Source organism: Dipodomys spectabilis, unplaced genomic scaffold, assembly GCF_019054845.1.
Source record: "Dipodomys spectabilis isolate Male_0828 unplaced genomic scaffold, ASM1905484v1 ptg000064l, whole genome shotgun sequence".
NCBI lineage: Eukaryota > Metazoa > Chordata > Mammalia > Rodentia > Heteromyidae > Dipodomys > Dipodomys spectabilis.
Window position 1 is genome coordinate 1,064,074 of NW_024870741.1, and position 16,307 is coordinate 1,080,380.

Here is a 16,307-nt window from a genome sequence, read left to right on the forward strand (position 1 = left end):
GGTGGAGTACTTATTTTTGTGGGCACTTTAGACACAAGAAGACTTTCAAGGTAAAAGAAAAAAAAAGTATAGCTAAATATTTGTGATCACAGCTTCTTGGACTGGTTTTGTGGAGACAACGTTTTACATGAGAGTTTGTCCTCATTATCATAGATGTTGGGTTTTTGTGGCAACCAAATACAAGAGGGAAGTTTAATGGACTCGCTTGGACAAGTAAACAGCATAATAGAAAAAATGGCAAATAGTATTTAGTGAATTACATTGACCGATTACTTTGCCAGAACAAAGAAGGAAAGATATAATTCAAAATCACTTGACTGAAAAGTATGAAAAAGAGTAGTAAAGAGTGATGAGAGAAAACATAGAGGACTGTTTTCTCTCCAATGGAGTAATGGGTTTTGTTCTTGTTTCTTCCATTCTATATTCACCAGCTATCAAGTGTATCTCAGGACTGGAATATCCAGTTCAGACAAAGAGATCTCCCATTAGAAAATATTTGCTGCAGATGTAGGTGATTTATAACGTTAGACAATCTATTTAAGTCTGTTCAAAATTCTCCCCTACCCCAAACTGCCCTCTTTGAACAGTTGGTTTGCTTTTCCCATACTGCTTTTGATTAACTATTTAAAATTTTGAGAGGTCATATTCATACTCTCTAGAGATTGCCGTTTGGTTGTGATTTTTGTGTGTTTGGTATTTGTTGTGTTTTTAACTGAATTTCAAAAGGTTGTGGTAGTGTGTTACAATTAAATATGTCCTTGTAATTGTCCAGTGCTCCTGGATCAGAGTCACTCCTTCTATCATTCTCAACCAAACTCTTCTCCAAGATTTATTTCAGATTTACCACTTCCTTTATCACATTGTACATTGAGTATTCTAGTTGTACTTGCCATTTTTTCATTTTTCATTCATTCTATGTTTTTACTAATATTCTTCTCTGGTTTCAACTTCTTGATAGTCATTCTTTTAAACTGTCTGTTCATACTTTGACAGGTTTATGTACATTCCATGGCATTTCAATCCTGCATATACTTGAACTGATATCAGCTTATATTTCCATAATTAATTCTTCTGCAATAACAATTTGCAAGACTGGAGACGTGAAGCACCTAGACATGATTTTATTCTTATCCATTTGGAAGATTAATCTCTAGTCAACAAGAAAGTTTAAAAATGGCTTAGAATGTTTTCCTAAATAGCAGTTTTTATAAATGGCTTCGTACAATGGTTTGTGATTATTTTATTTTACATGGGATAATATTTTCTACTACCTATAACTTTTGGGAAAAGAAGAAAACGAAAATTTATTACTGTGGAGGAATATGATAGAAATAGAAGACAGATTTTATGTTTGTCACATTTCTAATGAGTACCCATATTCAAAACTTGAAGTCATCTTTCTTAAGGAAAACATCAATCAACATGATAAGGCAAATATCCGTGATCTTTTAAAATGTACCTTATTATTTGATGAAACTTACTTTATTAGCTAATGTTTAGGCTTGAAATATGGGAGACTGATCTATGTAACACATTTCTGGAAGGCATCTACTGAACAACACAAATGGAGGGGGCTACTATTTCTATAATTTAAGGAATGGTTGAACCTGTTTGGTATTAGTGCTGGATAATAAATCAACTCTATTGTAACTTGTTCCTTCCACTTGAAAAACTTGTAATGTCACTAAGTATCATCTACTCGTCAAATGTTATTTTGGAGAATGTGTCTTTAAAAAGTTTATTTGAGGGGCTGGGAAGGTGGCTCAGTGGTAAAGCACTTGCTTGCATGCATGAGGTCCTGTGTTCAATTCCCCAGCATCACATGACCAAAAAAAAAATCTGGAAGTTGTGCTGTGACTCAAGTGGTAGAGTCCTAGCCTTAAGCTGAAGAGCTGAGGGACAGCGCCCAAGCCCAGAGATCAGGCCCCACACCCGGACCCCCTAAAAATTATTTGAAAAGGAATATATTTTCAGGAGATTAAATATAGGTTCCCATTGATTTGGGAATGACAACCTTTTTATACTACATAACCAAGTTTTACTGAAGTACTAGTGTTTTGAAGCACTAAGGATCTTCTCAATTAATGTTTTTCTGAATGATATTTGACTTCTAATTCAAGTTTTCCGAGACTTGGTAGACAAATTATGGATCTATCCTTCCAGGAACTATTTTTTGCCCTACTTATACTAGACTGAAATCTTTCATTAATCATTAGGAGAGGGGTATTAAAAATATTCTTGTAACATTTGTGATCATGTTCACTCATATGGGCTAGTCATCTGTAAATTGAAAGTGTGAATTACAGTAGTTTCTCTCAGATTTTGTGATCTCATCTTTCATTTTTAAGTTGCCTTGCATTTCACAATTGCTTACTGCTAAACCCTGTGTAATTGGGGCACTAAATTATTATAGGAAATGAGAAGTTAAGATGAGTCTTCAATTACTTTCTGTTGGCATGTTGCATGGGCCTAGGTGGGAAGACTTGCCCTTGTTATCTGATGATGCAGATAACTGGGACCTGGGATCCTAGGATGCGTGGGTCCTGTAGAATAATAATACCTTTTGGACATCATATCAGCAAAATTTGGGTATGATCAGAAATATTTAGAAAACCATTCTGGGCCAACGAGTTAAAACAATATACAGAGCAGCAGAGTAAAATCCCTTGCAGATTAGAGGAAAACAACATTGTTTTTTACCATGTGAATTCAGTAGACTAAGGACACTTAGAAGGTATCACAAGTTTATACCGAAGACATTGCATTGATACTTCTTATATTCTAATATATATTCTAAACCTAATTATTTATATTCCAATCTATTTATTGTAATAAATATCAATTTATTTGTCAAATTATCAATTAATTCTAGTAAGTTTCATTGTGTGAAACATAAAATTAGCACATATAAATATAAAATATATAACTATATGTAATATAAGGAAATGTTTTTCATTGTTCTGTTGTGGTTAGGGTATCAAAGGCAACTCTGTTTTACAGTATTATTCCATTATCTCTACCCCAGAGTTTTGTAGAGTTAGACCTAAAGCTTTACCATTTGTAGATTTACAGCCTAGAGGCAAGAGGAAACACTGTGATTAAAACATTACCAATTTAAGGCCTAATATCAAGGAGAAAAATATGGACTTCTCCTGGAGCTATGGAAATATTTGGTGATAGAAATTCAGTAGTGTAAGTTCCTGCCTGGTTGGATGGTCAGGACATTAGGTAATCATGCATAAGAACAATTTTTTTTCACCTTCTTGGCTTTAGCTACTTTTGAAATGGTAGGTATAATAAACAATTATGATAAAATACTTTCTAGTCAGAACTGTTTATTTCTCTATGATCCCTTGTAACTAAGATTAGTTTTTTTCCAGTAAGATAATCTTTGCTGTCAGGGTAAGATATTCTGTTTGGTCTGTTACTACATGGAAGAAGGGCAAAGGGTCAGTAGACATTTGTGCCAGTAAGACCTCATTTGGGAAATTTTAAGCTGCAAAAGTTTAGAAGTAGCACTTCAGCAAGGCTTACTTTGAATCCATTAGCTCCACAAAGCTAACTCAGTTGATAAATAAGTACTTGAAAAGCCATCTCTTTGAACCTAGCCATAAAGGCTTCAAAGTATGATCAAATTTAAAATGAAAAAGACTTAAAATAGTCATTGGCAAAAAAATGCAAGTTTGAGCAATCTACCAAACAATATGTTTTTCCACTATACACAGAATTTCAGAGAAATAAGATCAATAACATTGTTAGTAACAATAAGGTTTCCTTGCTACAAATAGGCAACCAAGGATATATGCCTGTATAAAGATTGCATCATTAACAACTTAAATTTACAGGATACTACATGCTTCAGCAGCACGTATACATAAATTACAACAATATAGAGATTAACATGCCACTTGGACAAGGATGATATGAAAATATGCGAATTATTCCATATTTTTCATTCTTCAGTTGCTAGAAATGAAAAACAGTTATTAAAAAGTTGATTACAAAAATATAAGTGTAACAACATATGTGATTCATATAATTAAAAGTTAGTTTGACATCAGTGTATTAAATCTTCAATTTAGAAAGGTCTTTACATAGCATAACCTTTACAAAACTTTTGAAATTAGATAACATTTTAATTTTATCCCAAAGAAATAAAATACTATAAGGACCTAGGAGAAAAAAGAATCTTAAACTGTTTTTATATGGAATGCAATCTGTAAGGACACATTTATTAATGAATTTATATAATATATAATAATGTAGTATTCAAAGCATTATATCTAGGAGAGAATGAAATAAATTATGGACATTTTACAAACAGAATACAGAATATGTTAAAATATACTTTCTTCAGACAAGCACCAGAAGTGTCTTTAGGTTCTGTACTACTCATTTCAACAGATACATTAAAATTATTTCCGATTTTAAAAATCACAAGCTCTACAGAAATCATTATAGATGTATACAAACAACTCTTGAATATATTTTGACATCAAAGTCAGGCAATTCATTTGGAAGAATACCATGGAATCCATGAATTTTTAAAGTAAGATATTGCTGTTGCTTTGTATTGTGAAAATATTTTGTACAGAGACAAAGGATGGACTGGCATTTTTGAAATTTAAGTAACTTAACCAAATCATTAAGACGTAGGAGAACAATTTGTACAGCCTTTCACAACTTCAAAGAGGTAGTCATACATACTTATCTTTTGGCAGTATCAAATGCAGTTTCTTCCAAGTTGTTCTTCAGACCTGGTTTAATATAATGGTTCAAAAGAAGGAGATCAAACGTATCTTTGCTGTTTCTATTCCCAGCAGCAAGATGCAAGGGGGTCAAGAGGCCTTTCGTTTAGACATTGGTATCTGCATCATGATGAAGTAAGAAAGAAGCCACACTGGTATTATTCCACGTATAAGCACTGTGCAGGTGTGTCCAGCCATTCACAGTTATTGCATGAATATTTGCCTCGAGCCACCAACTCATGGACAATGTGTCAGTGTCAACTGTAGGTTTCCTGATGAAGAGCGGTATACTCATCGTCATCCCTAGTGGCCTTTTTGGAAAGGTTTCGCCACACTGTAGAAAGCCGATTAATTTCGGCAGCCCAAAGAAGAAATTTGCTTGGATCCTTCTCCATTTTTTTCTTGCAAATGATACCATTCCTCACTTTTTCATCTTCTTCCTTGTCTTCATCAGAATTGCCTAACCAGAGACTGAGTACCAGTCGGAATGAGGTGTCTATGTATTTCCCCAGTAGTTGACGTTGGTTGAACTGTTCAGAAAAATCCAGTGAATTTTCTGCATCTTTTTTTTTTCACCATGACTTATTTTCTCTTTTTCCATTTTTACTATTCTAAATTATTCTAACTGGAGAGTAGAGAATTGATAGAAAGCAGAGGAAAGATTTTCCTCCGTATTAAAAGGTACAGAATGAAAATGAGGACCAGTGGTGTCTCCATGTGCAGCTTATTCTAGGAATGAAAACATAGGAAATAATACTTTCTATGTAAATGATTTGGGAAATGGCAGAGCAGAAAGTGAAATGATGCAACCAAAAATATAACAACAAAATAAATTAGGATAATTATGGAACAATCATATGAGAACCATGAATGAGAGAGAGGAAGAGAGAGACAGATGTTCAATGAACTAAATAGCCACAAAATCCATGCCTCTGATTAATTTATAGAGCAATTTTTTTTAAAGAGATGGAAATAGAATTTATAGTGTGTCTCTTTATGATGTGCAATGTGATGGATTGATATACATTGTGCTGATCACATTTCTGTTAATGTGAGGAACATACCTGCAAAGAACATTTCTGAGGAGGAAACTATTATATTGACTCATGGTTTAAGAGAACACAGTTTAAGGTAAAATGTCTCCATTGTTTTTAATTATATTTTTATTATCTTAAATAATTGTACAAGAGAATTTCCATTCAACAAATCAGTTTTTAAGTACAATGGATCTTTACATAACTTCTCCACACCCTTCCAAATCTCACCCCACTTTAATTTTTTCTACTTTCATACTATCTGTATTGAATATTATGCCTTCACGCTCTTCCTCCATAACTCTTTTTATTCCTTCCCTTTGAATTCCCCTCACATCTTAAGTGATAGTTTCCTGGTATTCATTTTGTTGGATTAAAAATTCAATTTCATAAGAAAATACACCTTTGAAATTCTCCTCTGAAAATAGCATGCTTTGGTTAATATTGTTGTGAAAACTTGCATAAAGTTCTATCTTCCAAATATGAGACAGAACATGGTTCCTTTGTGTGTGTGTCTCTGACTTAGTTTACTTAACATATTTTTAGATCTACCCATTTCTTTGCAAATAATGTAACAGTCTTCATAATGGATTGGTGCAATCCAATTGTGTACATGTGCCACACTTTCTCTAACCATCCCTCTGCCAAAGGGAATCTGGGCTATTTCCATCAGTTTTCTACGGTGAGTAGTGCAGCAGTGAACATGGTTGTGAAAGTGATTTTACTGTAACCTTTTGGAAGAATTCATCACTATCTTTCTGGGAACAACCCTCTAGCCAGTTTTCCAGAATAATCACATCCCTCTCTTCATCTCCATTAGAACGTATTGCATATCCTCAAAAACACACTACCCCCTACAGGTCACAATAAGCTAAAACCACACTGTGTCCATATTTTTTCAATACTTTTTTTTCATAATTGTACATATAATTTAGTGAGAACCTTCTATGTACTTTTCTAATGTGGGAATGAGGGACATGACAATAGAGTAAAAGTAAGAAATATGCAATTTAATAAGCTATTATCATACTTAAAATCATTTTCAGCTTTAACTCATAGCCTCACATACTATTATTTTAATCTTTATTTGATTACTTCATCTATCCTCTAACTTATAACAGGTGAGTTAAATACAATGGCAGAAACTGTGGTTTGATTTTGACACTCATGTGTGAGAATGCACAATATGGGCAAATAGATGGATTGGATTTAATAGCTATTATCCATTTTGTTAAAGTAGAGATGATTTTGCCAAACTGATTCTCACAATTCATATTACATTCAACAACAAGAAACCTGTGACAATTCTCTTTGTTTTCTCCTTATTAACTTTTGTTTCCATTTTATTTTATTTTTATTTATTTATTTTTCGTCTGTCGTGGGGCTTGAACTTGGGACCTGGGCGCTCTCCCTCAGCTCTTCAGCTCATGGCTAGCACTCTACCAATTGGGCTACAGTGCCCCTTCCGGTTTTTGAGTGGTTTATGGGAGATAAGAATCTCTCCAACTTTTCTTTCCTGTCTGCTTTGACTTGCGATTCTCAGATCTCTGCCTCCTGAGTAGCTAGGATTACAGGCATGAGCCACCGGCGCCCGGCTACCATTTTATTTTATAATGAAGGATGATTTCACAACTCTATTGTAGATACAAAAATATGCTAAAATATTTCTATCCATATGCATTGATATATACACACACATATATTACACAGGTTATAAGGATAATTTATAACTTCTGTAACTGCACAATTTACTAAATTATTAAAATCATTGATGACTCATGGCTGGAATTCTGGTTACTCGGAGGGTGAGATCTGACGATTGTGGTTTGAAGCCATCCTGGGCAGGAAAGTCCATGAGCCTCTTATCTCCAAACAACCAACAGAAAATCAGAATTGGAACTGTGGCTGAAAGTGGTAGAGTGGTAGCCTTGAGAGAAAAAGCTCAGGGACATCATCTAGGGTCTTAGTTCAAGAAGTACCATCTACCCCCAAAAATCTATTTAATTTACCCCTGTGTAAGTAGAGTATTTCCATCACCCAAGTGCAAATCCATACTCATTAGCAAGGTAACTGTTTTGTCTGAAGTATCACAAAACATTATCACTTAAGTAGAAAGTATTGCAATGTGGGTTCATTCTATCTCTCTCATGGATTTTTCTCCACTCAAATACTCAAATCTTACCATTATTCCAATTATTTAAAATCATAGTTTTTTTTCTTTAATACCCATAATATTAGAGTTTGATTTGAGTGTCTTGTGCCCCCGAAATGGTTGTTCTTACCATTTTGTCATGTCCTCAGACTTAAATTATCCTGATTATTTTTCAGATAGAATCTGGCTTCCTACTTGTATCTGATTTGGGGCTCAGTACACTTTATGTTATTCTTCCTGGAATTTAAAATAACAGGTGCGTGGCATTGTGTGCAGATCTTTCTGTCCAGTCTGGGCTTTAAGCACTATCCTTACAACAGTTCACTCCCATGGATTAAGGATATTCATAAGCTTGTCATAGTTGATTTTTTTATATTTGCATTTCCTGCAGGCTCTTGAGTACTGAATTAATTTGTGTTTTCTTGGGTTGTTTTGTTTCATTTGAATATATGGATTATTGTTCTTCACTTTTCCTTTTGTTTCTTTCACTCATGTTCTTACCTGAAGCGCTGAGAAACTAATTTTTCTTTCTCAAGATAGTCAAGATGAATATTATTTATTCCAAAAAAATTCAGTAATATTTAAACACTTCATACCTATGAATAGTATACAAATGCTATGTTCTGAGAAGGGTCTTTTTATTTGCCCAGCAGTCTTTGGCATACACAGACAGATCATGAATTTTATGAAGTTAGTAAAACTACAGATGTTCGCCAGGCGGAGAAAAACCTATTAATTGTTTGACAGGGTTATGTTGCTTCATGCAGGATTACACAAAATCATGTTCCTAGGAGGAACCTAAAAATCATCTAATACAACAGACTTGAGAGAGATGAATTGACTTCCTGAATAATTTACTTTTGGGTCAAATAAAAGCAGGCTTCCAAAAAGAGAGTAGACTTTAAAGAAACATGAGTTGTATGTAAATAGGTGGTTAGCTGATTTTGTTAATTTGTGAACTAATACAGGGAAATAAAGTACAGCAAGGTTAAAATGAAAGAACTTCACATTGAAATACTCATTTGTGTGTGTTTGTGTGCATGTGTGTGGACGCTCGTGCGAGTCCCCGCACACACATGTGCATGTGCTCATGCATACATTCATTATTCTTGAGGCTTCATACTGCGCAAGCATTATTCCTCAGCTTCTCTGTCTAAAGGTAATGGTCTACCACTTGAGCCACTGTTCCACTTCTGGTTTTTTGGAGATAATCGCATGTATTTTCATGATTTGACTGGCTTTGAACAGTGGCCTTCAGATCTCAGCCTTTCGAGTAGCTACCTAAGCTGATTCAGCCTCTGAGTAGCTAGTTAAAATTCTGTCTGTCCTCTATGCTTCACCGCTTTTTTATTTTTTTCCTGAGGTAATCACAAGTCATATATATGTCTAGTTACTTTAGAAAATACTCTTACTGCTTGGCACCATGGGCTCCCACCTCTACTCGTAACTACTGAGGAGGCTTGAGAATAGAACCAGGCCGAAAGTTTAGTGGACCTCCTTCTCAATCTATAGCTGGGTGCATTGGATCATTTCCACCACACTGCACTATCTACAGTCTAAGATTGGAAGGACTGCGGAATCCAGGCCAGGCAAGGTAGGAAGCTAGACAAGTTGATCTGCAACTCTGATTCCATTGATGATGGGAAGGCTAAAATGACAGATCAGATGCATGTTCTTGTGGAAAGGGAACCCCTATCCTAAAATTAACCACTGATATGACGCCTGCCTAGCATGAGCAATAACTAAAGTTGAAATCCCCAGTTTCCCACAACCAAAATAAGTATATACATTAACATACAAAAACTTAGTAGAATCTGTTCTTTGCTCTAATATCAGCTTTATCTGATTATCATATGATGTGACAGAATAGGTTCTTTATTAAATTTAAGATATATTTTAAGTTTTGAGTATTAAGCTTAAGATATATTTAAGACCTAGAAAATTCTTTCTCACATATTAAGTGCAAATGTATGGCAAATTGTCTCATTTCTTACATATTTGACTATCCCTATAAATTCAGCTTATGATTATTATGAATAGTAACATATTCTGATTAATTACTTTACTTTGTAACAGTTTTTACAATTTTTGCTTCTCTACTGAAGTTTAATTATTAAAGTAGCATCATCAAAATATATTCCTTGGGTACTTAGGGCAGTTTTTTACAAAGCTTTTAACCAATGGCTTATAAGAATTCTTATTGGTATATTGTTTGCTTTATTTTTAATTTCAATTTAATTTTATTGTAAAGGTAATGTACAAAGGGGTTACAGTTACATAAATAAGTACATTTCTTTTTTTTAATTAATTAATTTATTTTTTTAATTTTATTTTATTTTATTTGAGAGCATACTGTACAGAGGGGTTACAATTACATGGGCAGGATAATGCATACATTTCTTACCAAGCATTGCAGCCTCCTCCTTTGTTTACCCTTCACCTCCCTTCCCAGCTTATGGAAGGAACGTTGTTATCTCTTCCATCGATTTTTTTTGTATGCTAAAAAAAAGAACTACTGATGCTTTTGCTGTGGCTATTGATCAATGAGTGTTTTTGCTTTCTTTGTTCATGCATTTTTATAAGAAAATTTGTATGCAGAGGGTTTACAGTTACTTTAGTCATCTAAAAAGTACATTTCATTTTATTTTCTAAATTTCAAATTTTGAACTTAAATATTTTCTTCTGTTTCTTCAGGGTAATTCTTTTTTCAGAGTTGTAGGACTAGTTAATATAATTTTGCATGATTTTTACACATGTAAATTATTCAGACACATATATTTTTTTTAAAAATATTTATAAAGTGAATATTTAAAAATTATTTTTTGAATTTTTATAAGGTTGGTAAATTTTAAAAAATTATTTCTTATAGATGTAAATATATTTGTCCAGGTAGCAAATACTGTATTTTTAAGAAGCACATACTTTATTAAGAAAAGTTTCATTACCTGGTGATTTTTGGAAATATTTTTACTTAACTTAAAAAAAAATGTTTGAGCTGGGAATGGTGATTTTTGGCTGCTATTTTCTAACTATGGTGGGAAATGTAAATAAGGTTTGTAATTCGGGAGAGACTGAACAACTATAATATCTTATTATAAAAATATTCAGAGAGAAATGATTAGAGATATAGCCACCCCTAGCAAGATATAGAGCACTTGGTTATAATATTCTAAATCTTGATTTAAAACACCACTAGCATCAATTTTTTGTCAAAATGAAAGGATACATGTGTCAACATGTTTATTATTTAAAACTTATTTGAAAAGGTTCTCATGTCTTCTATTGCTTAATTTTCAGTTTACTTAATCTATAAGAATCTATTGTGATTATTTTATTTCTACTAAACTTTTAAATAGGACGAGAAATATTATTATTTCATATATTAACCTACATTTTCTATTTGTGATAATTTCCTCTGTTTAATATGATAATATCAATATTCCAAATGTGTGTATGTGGTGTGTGTGTGTGTGTGTGTTCTTGTGGTTTTTGTGTGTGTGCTGTGTAATGCTTAAGAGATCACCATTGCTTCACATATGCTAGGCCAATGTTTAACCACTGAGCTATACTGTGTAGTTATAATCCAAATAGTGTTTTAAATTTTGACTTTTAAATTTTCATTCCTAGTATGTTTTTTTCAAAATTCTATATGACAAAATGTGATCCATCTTCTATCCATGTTAGCAATTTTTATTGTTATTTAGAATATTTCCACTGCCTTTCCACTTCCAAACTCTTATGTTTTTAATTGATAAAGGTTTTACTGCTTCTTTTCTCTCTTCATTTTTTTCCCTTTAGAGTTGACCTATTCTTTCTCTTCCCCAGATATCAGGCCACATTGAGGCTCCTGCTACCCACAGCCTTCCTCCTGGCACAGTCACCAACAGGGCAGTGCCCCCAGGATCCAACACAGACTTCTGACTTGGGTAAATAAAGAGGCTGTGCTTGAGTCGCCCACATTCAGCAGTCAGCAGTCCGGGCACATGAGCATCTACTAAGGCCACCCCAGTAGCTATGGGGACTCTGACCTCAAGAAAGAGGCAGGCACACCCATGCAGGCTGACTTTGTAGACAGCTCCTCTTCCAGGTGCAGCATGGTGACCTTTGAAGCAGAACATGACTGTGCGCACACTAGTAGATCACAGCACACAATAAAACAACTTGGTAAGCAATGGTCCTGTGCTCAGAGAGCTGGAAACAGAGGCAGGAAATCAGAAAGAGAGAGAGAAAGAGACAGAGAGAGAGAGAGAGAGAGAGAGAGAGAGAGAAAACTCAAAGCTAGCTCTTATTTGTACCAGTTTTGTTATCCTTGCTGAGAAATGCATATTTTCACCAAGAAATAAAAAGGAAAACTCCTAACTCTAACTCTGATGGAGTAGCTGGGATCAATCTAGACTTCCTACCATAAACAATCACAAAAGTGGAAGTTATGTGAAAAATATATGTATATAAATGTATATATAATATAAATATGTAGGCATATATATGTATATTCAAATATACAATGTGAATATGTATTGTATGTACAATGTATAATGTATATATGTATAACATACAGGGATAAAAAAAACGAAATACGTAGTATTTGAAGGAATAATGACCAAATCCTTCCCAAATTTGATTGAAAGTATGAACCCTTCTATCCAGGAATCTAGCAGCTTAAAGAAGACAATTAACATAATTACACAGGTCCACACTAAGACACATTCTAATTAAACAAAGACAGGAAACCTCCCAAAGCACAGAGACACAACTCATCACACAAGGGATCTTCAATCATATTATGACAAATTTCTAATCAAACACTAGATTAAATATTAGACAGCAAGGGCAACACATTTAAGGTTTTAAAAGGACATATCTAATACCAACCTTTCTAACAAATATATATATACTTCCCCCAAATGTGAGAGAGATGAGCTAAGTACCTAATGATGGCTCAGGCATATAACCTTAACTACTCAGGAAGGTGAATTGTGAGGATTGTGGCTCAAAGACAGCCTGGGCCTTGTAACCTCAGAAGCAAATTGTAGGAGAGCTGTCCTTGAGTAGGACGGAGGTCTTCTTGCCATGTCATTGCTGGAACAAATATAGGATAAGGTGGCCATCAAGCATGGAGGCTATTGGCCAGTGTCTCCACAGAAGCAATTTATGAGATTCAGGAGTCCTCTACAAGATCAGAGGACTTTGACCACTGTCCTAGTAGTTTCAGGAATGGCATAACAATGACCAGAGCAACCTCAAGCCCACATGGAGTCCTTAGCAACAGTCTTTGAAGCTTATGGGCTAGAGTATTAATGCTGGCAAGCTATGATTGGTCCACTTTTTCTCTGACTTCACTGGCCCAGACTCTGTTTGGTCCATTTCTTCTATGATGTCACTGTGATGGGCTGCGATATCTCCCTTTTGAGAGGTCATGCAGTGTATATAGGAAGCCACTGTGCTCCAACCTATGTGAGTTAACACCTCTAGGAGCTCTTGATTGGTGACATGCTGGACTGACTCAAAGCAAAATTCATGATTTTTCTGATATGGTGGGGGGGGAGTGAGTTGTCGTTTGGTTTTGGTATTTCTTTTTATTTTTTCTGTGTTTCCATTATTTTATTTAGTTAATTTTAGGTAGACTTGCTACCTGCCATCATAGCAGAAGGATGGAAGAATACAAAGAATCATCCTCCGTATCCTTGAATGAAGAGATCATCAGTCAATACCAGATGAAAGAGCTCATTGACCATGGTACCAATGGACAAGTGAAGCTGGCTATCCACACCTCACACACATGGAAGTGGCAGTTAAAATACTCCTGAAGGGATGAAAGGTTAAAGTTTGAGGCAGTGACCACTTGTTGCTTGTTTCTGTCTAGCAAAGCAACACGTGGTGGTAATCCGAACACCTGGTTGATTGTGTGCCTTTATAAGACCTGCAAATACTTAGCTCAGGGCTCTCTTCCTAGGCTCCGCTGTACCGAAGTGTAGGACGAGGCCCAAGATGCAGCCCATTTAAATAAAACAGCTGTAGAGTCTGACATTCAGTGGTCTTTTTGCGGGGGGGGGGGTTCCTGCAACCATGGCATAACATATTAGTGGGGGCTGGTTCGGGATACCCCCCAAAGACCCCGGAGACCTCAGACTCCAAAGGTAAAACAGCGCTGTCTTGGTTAATTTGCCTTGTCCTCTCGTTTGTCTGTTTTACTTTCATTTTCCCTTGTTAGGATGGCCCCTCCAATTCGTAAAGGGTTGTCAAAGTGGACCCGCTTGCACGACAACACTGGAGGAACTGGGAGATGTCCCAGATCCTCTTGTGGGGAGGGGATAACCCTGCTGTGTGGAGCAGGGGTCCTTGGAACCCCACCATGTGGAGTGGGGGGGTCCTTGGAACCCCGCCGTCTGGGGCGGGGGTACTTGGAACCCTGTCGTGTGAGGCAGGGGTCCTTGGAACCCTGCTGTGTGGGGCCGGGGGGGGAGGGGTCCTTGGAACCCCGCCGTGTGAATTGTGGGGCGAGAGTTGGTTTGGTGTTGGGCCGGAACTGACCAAGAAAGCCTTCTAACCGAAGCCCAACTCTCCCACTGTGGGTCTGTTCCTTCTGCTGTGGGGCATGGGTATGGAACGCCGCCATGACAGGAGTCAGTGGACCAATTAGGGAGATCTCCACTTTGTAAGCTTTTTTTTTGTAACTGTCAGGCCTGCATGTGTTCTTACTGTTTATTGTTTTATGGACTGTATGACTGACAGGACTGGAAACCACGGGCAACACTCCATCTAGCCCCCTAGACTTACAAAAAGAAACTAAGAAAGAGGAAAAGAAAGTGTACCCCTGGTTTTTCAGGGAGATAACTTGGAAGAAGAAATGTTTCCTCCCCCATACTCCCCTTCCCAGGTTCCTTTTGCAGAACCTGAGAATGATCAAGAGGAGGAGGGAGCTATAGAACACTTGGCACCTGCCCTTCAAGTTTCTGAGGGGCCAGTCACTCAATGCCGCAGTGGGATCAACCCCCCCATCTAATGCAGCTGTTTTTTTCCCTACGTACCATAGGTACTGTGGATGTGGATGGTCAACAGCAACACAATAGTGTCCATTTTCTACCAATGTTCTATACAATTGGTGCATCCAAAATGCCCCCTTTTCTGAGAAACCCTAGGATTTAATTCGTTTGCTTGAAACTATTCTCTTTACTCATCAGCCCACTTGGGATGATTGCAGTCAGCTTTTACAAGTTCTTTTTACCACTGAATTGAGAAACCATATCTGAGAAGCGGCCCAGAAACATATCTGTGGCCCCACGGGAGTGCCCATCACGGATCCTGCCCTGATCGCTGCCTATTTTCCTGAGATCCAACCAACATGGGACTACAAGACAGTTGAAGGTAGGGAGCATCTCCTCATTTACCGCCAGGCTCTGTTGGCAGGTCTCAAGGTGGCGGCTTGCCAACCTACGAATATGGCCAAGGTTTATGATATAAGACAGGGAGTAAGTGAAAGTCCAGCAGCATATCTTGAGCGGCTCTTGGAAGCTTTTAGTCAATATACTCAATATGATCTTGAGACACAGGAGTCGGCTCAGATGATTATGTTTGCCTATATAAATCAAGCTGCACCAGACATAAAGTTGCAGGCTCTAGACAGGCTATAATTAGAGATCTAGTAGCCGCGGCAGGAAAGGTTTACAATAAGAGAGACAGAGGAGCAAAGACAGGAAAGGAAGGACAGAGAACGTAAAATGGAGCATGAAAAGAGAAACCGGGCCAAGGAAAAGAGGCCAGATTTGTTGGACTCACCACTACTGCATGCTGAGCATACCTGGTTCACAGATGGCAGCAGTTTCATTCGAGATGGAAAAAGGTATACGGGCCCAGCAGTCACCATGGACACTGTGATAGCGTGGGTAGAAGCACTCCACCAGGGACCATCTGCACAAAGAGCAGAGCTAGTGGCACTAACAAAAGCCCTACAAATGGGAAAAGGGAAGAGACTAAACATTTACACAGACAGTCGATATGCTTTTGCCACCGTGCATGTCCATGGAGCCATTTACCAAGAGAGGGGGATGCTGACAGCTGAGGGAAAGACTATTAAAAACAAGAAAATTTAAGCCTCATCTGTGCCCAATGGGAAACAGCAAATATTGCCATTATGCACTGCCCAGGCTATCAAAAGGGAACTGATTCAATAACCAAAGGAAATAACTTGGCTGATCAGGCAGCTAAGGAGGCGGCCCTCCAGCCCAGAGCATAAGAACTGACTCTAGTAGACCCAGGGCCACGAGCTTTGCCTCCTGAGCCTCAGTACTCCCAAGAAGACTTGGAGTGGATAAAGAAAATTCCCATGGCCTATAAACCCCCTGACAGAGAAGGAAAAAAAGACTAGTGGAAAAC

The 16,307-nt window shown here is 36.7% G+C and overlaps 1 pseudogene; it reads left to right on the forward strand.

The window, feature by feature from the left end:
• The first annotated feature begins 3,853 nt into the window (after positions 1–3,853).
• On the forward strand, positions 3,854–3,953 carry LOC122108721 (annotated as a pseudogene).
• The last annotated feature ends 12,354 nt before the right edge of the window (positions 3,954–16,307 follow it).